The sequence below is a fragment of the Paramisgurnus dabryanus genome, chromosome 5, assembly GCF_030506205.2.
Source record: "Paramisgurnus dabryanus chromosome 5, PD_genome_1.1, whole genome shotgun sequence".
Taxonomy (NCBI): domain Eukaryota; kingdom Metazoa; phylum Chordata; class Actinopteri; order Cypriniformes; family Cobitidae; genus Paramisgurnus; species Paramisgurnus dabryanus.
In genome coordinates this window covers 40,902,946-40,910,588 of record NC_133341.1, presented here as the reverse complement: position 1 = coordinate 40,910,588, position 7,643 = coordinate 40,902,946, and the positions used below count along the sequence as shown (strand labels likewise).

The 7,643-nt window shown below is 35.0% G+C and overlaps 1 long non-coding RNA gene across 4 annotated transcripts; it reads right to left on the bottom strand.

Annotated features, from left to right (window-relative positions):
• Positions 1–526: 526 nt before the first annotated feature.
• LOC135774531 (uncharacterized) lies at positions 527–7,368 on the bottom strand. Of its 4 annotated transcripts, none has more exons than XR_010543723.2 (7): positions 7,220–7,368; positions 3,015–3,095; positions 2,803–2,876; positions 2,113–2,205; positions 1,881–1,944; positions 1,716–1,814; positions 527–1,015 (listed from the first exon to the last, which is right to left on the bottom strand). It is a non-coding gene; the product is annotated as an uncharacterized lncRNA (long non-coding RNA). The 4 variants fall into 4 exon arrangements; XR_010543724.2 differs by lacking the exon at positions 7,220–7,368 and adding an exon at positions 3,676–3,685; XR_010543722.2 differs by lacking the exon at positions 7,220–7,368 and adding an exon at positions 1,355–1,455 and having other exon boundaries at positions 3,015–3,300.
• Positions 7,369–7,643: the final 275 nt, after the last annotated feature.

Here is a 7,643-nt window from a genome sequence, read left to right as displayed (position 1 = left end):
TTCTTATTGTACGCCCACACATAGGTATCTCAGGAGACAGGAAGTAAACCTAACATTGAATTCGGACATGCCTTGATGCCTTCCTGCCTTGGAAAGCTGCCTCAGAAGGCAGCAATTTAGAGTTTTCGGACGCTGCTCCTATGTCCTACGACCCGGAAACTGATCGAGCTCCTCCATCATGAGGTGTGGCTTATGCATCTGCTTTGCAAACTAAGCAATCAGTCGTGCCGATGGTCGCGTCCTTTTCCGTGAGCAGACGTCGTGATCAATGAACGTGTGATACTACGTACGTGTGAAGCTACGTACGTCCGGGCCAATTTTTTTTATTATACCCAGTCGGCATTTCAACGTTGATTCAACGTTGAATCAACGTCAGGTACCAACGTTGAATCAACGTTGGATTACCTTTCGGTTTTGCAAAAAATTTCAACGTTGAAATCACGACGTTGTTTCAACGTCACACTTTCAACATAGGTGAATTATGGTTGATATCATGACGCAATTTCAACCTTTGTTGTTTTTAACACTAAATATAGATTTTTACTTGACACTGCAATACTCACTAAATGATTTACTGTATACGTGTCATTTTTAGTGCAATTATCATATGAATGCAACTTGCTACGCATAACTTACAGTACAACCCCATTCATAAAACTAAACACTTAAGGAAGGTAAAGTTTAAATGTGGACAAATAAGATGGCAGGTGCCTACTCTTTCCAAATAAACATGAAAGCAGCTGTTAAAAATATTTTTTAATGGATAAAACACATTCTTTCAAACAGTTAGGTTTCCAGTTAGTAGTGCAGAAGTGGAATTTTCTAAATATAGAATAAAATCATAAAATATGAAACAAAATCATGTTTAAAAGTCATTTTATTCATCCGAATAGAAAAACTTTATTCAAGAAAAACTGCAAATATGAATTTTGTTGTTGGTTTAGTTGACAGTCTTCTTATGGCCACCACCACCCATCCATTCTGGCTCATGCTGTACTTAATACGATGACAGAATCTAAAGAGGGGGAAAAAAACAAGATATTTAATTTTCAAAAAATGCTGCATTTTAGCCCATGTACAAAAAAATCTTGTTATTGCACATCAGGGCAAGATGCGTTTTCTTTGATAGTCTGACTTGAAACATTGCATAGCCATCTGATGAAGGAACAAAGCTGTTGTGTTTACGAAGATGACAATTAAGATCATCTACAGTCCATTCAGAAATCATACACCTTTCACTTTCAATTTTATGTTGTTGCATGATACTGTAATTGTTTAGATATTTTTACAAAGTAAAAGCAGAATTTTAGAAACTTTTGCAAATGTATGAAAAAAGAAAACATATCATATTTACATTATACATATTCAGACCCTTTGCAACAACATCTGCAATTTAGCACAGTTGCCTCCAATTTCTCTTGAGGTTGCTGAGATGTTTCTACACCTTAAATCGTCCTGATGAACACAAAGATTTTTTTAAGGAATGTCTGCAACCAAACTGACCAGAAGCACCATTGACTTACATAGTAGGATAAAAAAATACTATGGTAGTGAATGGTGCTTCTGATCGATTTGGTTACAAATGAATCCAGTACTGAATGCTTAAGTGATTTTAACTTTATATTTTCAACACCCCCAAATGAGATGCTTAACAAAGCAAACACTGACAGGTTGCTTTACGTGTGGGTCAAACAGCCTTTTGTGTAGTCCCTTACCAATGAGATCCAAGATGGACTTCAGAACCTCTGGACTGTCTGTGTAAGCCTTTAAACTCGCCCAGACCAGCAAGGCATCTTGTTAGCAGACATCCCGACCTGATCAAAAACTTTTGATTAGGAGATGTTCTAATCCTATTTTTAATATATGTTTTACAAACTTACCACAGGTGATCAGGCAAAGCGACTTATGAAACAGCATCTTCCCAAATCTCCTCTTCAGGCTCATCTTAGCGATCATTGCATTTGATAAAGTTTGGAAAAAGAAAAACATATTTCATTAGTATAGAAACATAAATGTATTGTTTTGGTTAGAAATATAGAAAACTGTGGCCCAAGTACAACTCTGAAAGAAATTAAGAATGTTTACATTTTTTGTCATGACACTACTCATTACCTTTTAAGGGGGAATGATTTGGGCATCTGGAAAGACACACGACTTCACCTCTCTGTATTTTATCACACGTCTTCAAATTGCATGTTGATATGCCTACAATTTAAAACACATAATAAAATAAAAACAAGGCATAGCCCCTTTTAAAAAGAAAACATAAATTGTGAAATACAAAACACTGCATCTTAATTATTAGGATTAGTAGAATTTGATTTGGTTACAAAACAAATATTAAATGCATTGTAAGGTTTAAGGGGAGACGCTTCACAAAAAAGAAATGGTAAATTACGGATTTCTATTACAACATGGTATCTTGGTGGTGCATTACCAGGGTAGGTGGTAGCTCATTGACAATTAAAAAATTATGATTAAAGCCATAATACATAAAGATAAGAACAAATAAATGCTGTCATGTACACCACCACAAAGACCCATTTTTTTCTGTCAATATGAAGCCTCTATAAAACTTCATCAACATCCACTCTGAACACTGGATTTACTTTTTTCTCTGTATACTGAAAACAAAGTGTTTGAAATATGTAGGCCTACATACTGTAGAAGGAATAGTGGCATACAAAAGAAAAAGTAACCATTGTATCCTAAATTAGTTTCTTATATTTTCCTATTGACAATGATAAACCATTCTTGAGAAACAAGTAGCAGGTGTTTTAAAAAGCCACTCTCAATTCTCACCTGTGAAGTTTCTTGTGTTTGTGTGTCATTCTGTTTCTGATCTGACAACCCTTGCTGTCTGTTTCTTGTTCAATCTTGACAAAATATTAAAAAGTAAAATTAGTGCAATATTGGAAGAGAATTATAATGACTTTTATCAGAACATGAATTCATACACTTGCATACTGCATTTAAGTAAATATTGTAGAATAGCAGGGTTAACACAACATTACCTGATCCAGATGTAGTGGCTGTTGATGCATGAAAATCTCAGCATTGACAAGATCATCATCACTATTCTAATTTGAAGGACTCTGATAACAAAGACATTACAAAAGAGTTATAAAAATATACTGAAAACAAGAGCACATTTGTCTAGATAACCAATATTTTCTATTTCCATTAAAACTTGCTAACTATTCAACAAGAGAAGTAAGCAAAATTACACCATTACAATGTATTTCAATTCGAATAGAACATACTAACTTACACGACATGACATTTTCGTACAAAGGAGTTAACTTAAGTGTTTTATGCCACTTAAAATCATGGATACTGCGCGAATGACCGCAGGTGCGATCATAAGCGTAACATGTAATTGACTGATTGCCATGGAAACATGAGGGTCACGTCGACTATCTTGTCCCTTTTAATTTTATAGCTGCATTTATACACATTACCCCGTCGAGAAAACCTCAGCATGATTAATATTGGATTCGACGCCCATGTTATCACGTCATCAATATGTTTGGATTAATGTCATTAACACGAACTGCTATACGTATCCGTTATTGCGAATTCGTGAACCATAAAACACCAACATCTCATCTAAGTTTTAACACTTTATCAGTAACGTTAATATGAATTTGAGAAACTAAGCAGCTTAACACTGACCGGACCGCACTCGAAGACCCATGGTGACATAGTTCATAAGATTATGCCTTTAGTTGTGTGCAGTGGTCATCTTCAGACTTATTGTCCAAACTTGTTGCTGATTGATGAGACTTGAAGACGTCCTTCTCCTTTCAGCCCTGCATGAAAGGCTTCATCGAATGGAATTGCACCTTTCATAGTTATGCAGATTTCCATCGATACTTCACACTTTCACAAGAACAGGCCCTGAAGGGGGTTTCACTTTTGTCCTTCTCTTTGAGGCAACACCCAAGATGTAAAACAGCAGGAATCCTGTGATTTAAGCAAATGGCACAACATACAGCAAAGCATATGGCATTTGTTACTCAACTTTTAAATGGTCAGATTGGTCTTCAGCCTTAAATCCCTGTCAAATACATAAAAACATGGTCAAGGTGAGAATAAAAGAAAAAATAATAAAAGCTCTTACATTGGTTTTAGAAACATGTAAATGAAATGCTTCTTTTTAAACTTAACAAATGTTAGTTTTAACATACCACTTTGTCATAAGAAGCAATAACAACAATATATTCAGTGTAACCACATGATATTTAAAGATCTTAATTTTCCAGTATAACCATTATAAATGAAATGAACAAAAATAAAAGCAAAGAACATGATAGTTTTAAATGTCTTACATAAAAAGCAAATTAAATGTCAAAATAATAGCAAAATTAATGAAATTATTAAACATAAAAAACTCTTTATCAAGATTTCAATACTTGAGACATAAAACTTATCAAACTTTATGAAAAGAAACCAAAACAGATGCTTGACATCAGACAGTTTAAAATAATGACTGATGTGAGGCAAATTTTGTTTGCAATGGGATTGAATTTAACTGAGGCTATGTGTGAATACCAGGCTGCAACAAAGGTGAGAAAGATAAAATTGTGATGCAAATTTGTTCCTGTTGTTAAAACAGGGAGCCAGTTTGATATTATAAGTATGAGATTGTAATCTGGCTCTGTAAATCTTCTCACACCCATATTTTTAGTTAGGAAGCATGGTAAAAGTGCTACTGGATCCTGTTATGAGGTAAAACATTTTCATTAATGCAATTATATAACACAATGTAGCCACATGGCATTTTTGTGCTCCTCTTTAGGGTCTTACTGCAGCTATACAAGGAATAGCAGAGTTTACCACTTAGGAGACAAATCTTTCAACATAGAAACACATACAACTTGAAACTGGTAGACAATTTCAAGAGCAAAAGTTAATCCATTAACACAAGACGACTGGTCTAGAATACATGTAGCTTCAACAACCTCTAACTTAAATGTTTTGTCAAACACTTACAGTGGAAACAGTCAAGTGTTTTAAGAAATTAACTTCATTAGCCTATGTGTACATACAGTACAACAAACAACTAGAATTTGTGTTCTATAGAAACAACAATGCATTACGAGCAATTACAAATCAGAAAATGCAAACAGGATAATCAATGAGAATGTTAAACACATGCTAACTGGCTGCTAAGCCACTAGCAAGTGAGGTTAACAGCTGGAGTCCTTGCATGAACAATGCAGTCAACTCAGAAAGAGTTTTACCAGCAAAACCAGATTGTTTACATCTGCCCTTAGAAAGTGATTTCCTACATTTCAAATAATAAGGTGGAGGTCTGCCCCTGCCCAGTGACCAGCATTTCTCCTCTGTATGGCCTATTTTATGACAGGAATTACAAAGCCTGTTCATTTTGCCACCGGGTTTGTAGCTTGGTTCTCCTGGAGCTTCAGGAGGTCTGTGACTCTCTAATGCTTCATTTACACCATGCGGTTCAGCATGTTGATGCATCACCCCAATCACTGAAATAGGAACACTTTTCTGGGTTCTGGAAAATACATTCTCTTTAGTACAAGTAGCATATTTTTTAGTCCCATCGCTGTTAAGCGTTTGGGGATACTTAATCTCTCGCACTATTAGTTTAGCCCTTACATCTGCAATGATGTCTTTATACTTCTCACACTGTTTAGCCAGGGCTAACTGCTCAGATGATAGTTGATCTATCTGAGTTTGAAGATTTTGGATCTTTGCCTCTGACTTTTGTAATTCAGCGTTTTTGGTTCTCAATTCATCACCTTTATCATTCAGGATTGACTCAAAAATTCCATTATTTTTACGTAACTGCTTGCACGTCATGAAATTTAAAGCCTCAATGATTTCAGCATGTTTGGATTTTCTTTGTTCACTACCAACTGTGAGCCACCATGTAAGAATATCATCAGTGGTAGCATTGTAATTCAAACCCTTTTTATATAATTTAGAAAGTGTAGGTTCAACTTTCTCGCTCCATAAAGCAAACAATATATCATTACTTAAATTAATCCCTTCCATCCCTGAGGAGATAATCTGAAATAATCTCTAACTGTACAATGAAAATAGGACTATTTAAGGTCCTTCTAATTTCTGTTTCATACAATTCATGCAAATGGAGATTTTACTAACCATGCCATGAAACAATGAAAACAGACTTACCCACTGTGTGGTCAGAAGGCCTTTAACCCATTCACAGGATTAACTGTGATAAAGTCCTCATTTAGTTGATCAAACAAAGTAAAACTCAGAAAACTCACTTCAAGGGATCCCGGGTTTCGGCACCAAAACTGTAAGGGTGGATTCACTACAGTGGTTCAGTCTGTAGGAACGCCGAAATGACTGAGAAATGTTAACAGCAAGATATTATAAAACTGTGTATTTCTGGTCAATTTTCACCCTTCTGCAACCTATACCAACGACGGAAATAAGTGCAGTTATAATAGCAAAATATGTGGGAGAGCATTGCTAGAATATAAATATATTGAATTGCAATATGTAGCGTTTAAGTATTAACACTAAATCAAAACTAAACAACAGATTTGTAAATGAAAAGGTTTAATAACAGCACTGACTTAAAGTTACAATTGAAATGGTTACACTATGAATGCATGAAATGGTTCTTAACACAAACAATTAACTGTTTCCAATGTATGTGAGATATTACCTGATAAAATAGAGAACAGAGAAAGAAATAAAGTTTAGAAGAAAGAGAATCACCATTAAGAACTGGAATCTTGGCCTAAAGGCCTAAACCCAAGAGCTCAGGTAAAGAAGAAAAGCAGAGGGCAGAAAGCAAATGGCAAATGCCAAAAGGCAAAAGCCCAGAGCTCATGAAAACCAAGACCTTTATTCTCTATTCCTTGACCGTGTGACTAAACCTAACATCATACATTCAAACTGACCAATCAGAAGACCACACCTTTAACCCCCACTGTATTGAACAAACAGCTGTAACAATAGTCTTTGTAAGCACAGGAATGCAGATGGTACAGTATGGAAATGGGGGTTGTGACAAGTTGTGACAAAGTAATTAATTCCTATATTTTTTATATTACAAATCTCTATATTTTCAATCCTACACTACTATAACGAATACATTCGCAACTAACAGAAAAAACCCGATTTGGCATCGTGCTTTTTTGTCATACCACTTTGTATATGTGAATATAATAACGTTATGCGTTTACATTGACTTATATTTCCTTACCTCTTCTTTCTCTGAAGCATTTTCTCGTGTGATACGCAAGATCTCCCAGACAGCCGTTAAAACAGTCCAGTCTCGTGTAATCTCGCGAGATTACCTCGCTACCTGTATATTCAATTATTTGTTACATTTTTGTATAATTTCATCAATTTTATAAAATGAGTTTTTACATTTTTTTTTCTGAATGATTCACATATTATAAAACATTATTGTCTCTCTGCAACCATTTACTTCACTGTTGTTTCAACGTTGTTTCAACGTTGTTTCAACGTTGAATCAACGTTGAACAAACAACTGACATTATTTCAACCAAATTTCAACGTTGATTTTTAAGCATTTTATTAACCTTTTTCAACCGTTTACCATTCACCGTTGTTTCAACGTTGTTTCAACGTTGAACAAACACCTGACCTAATTTCAACCAAAT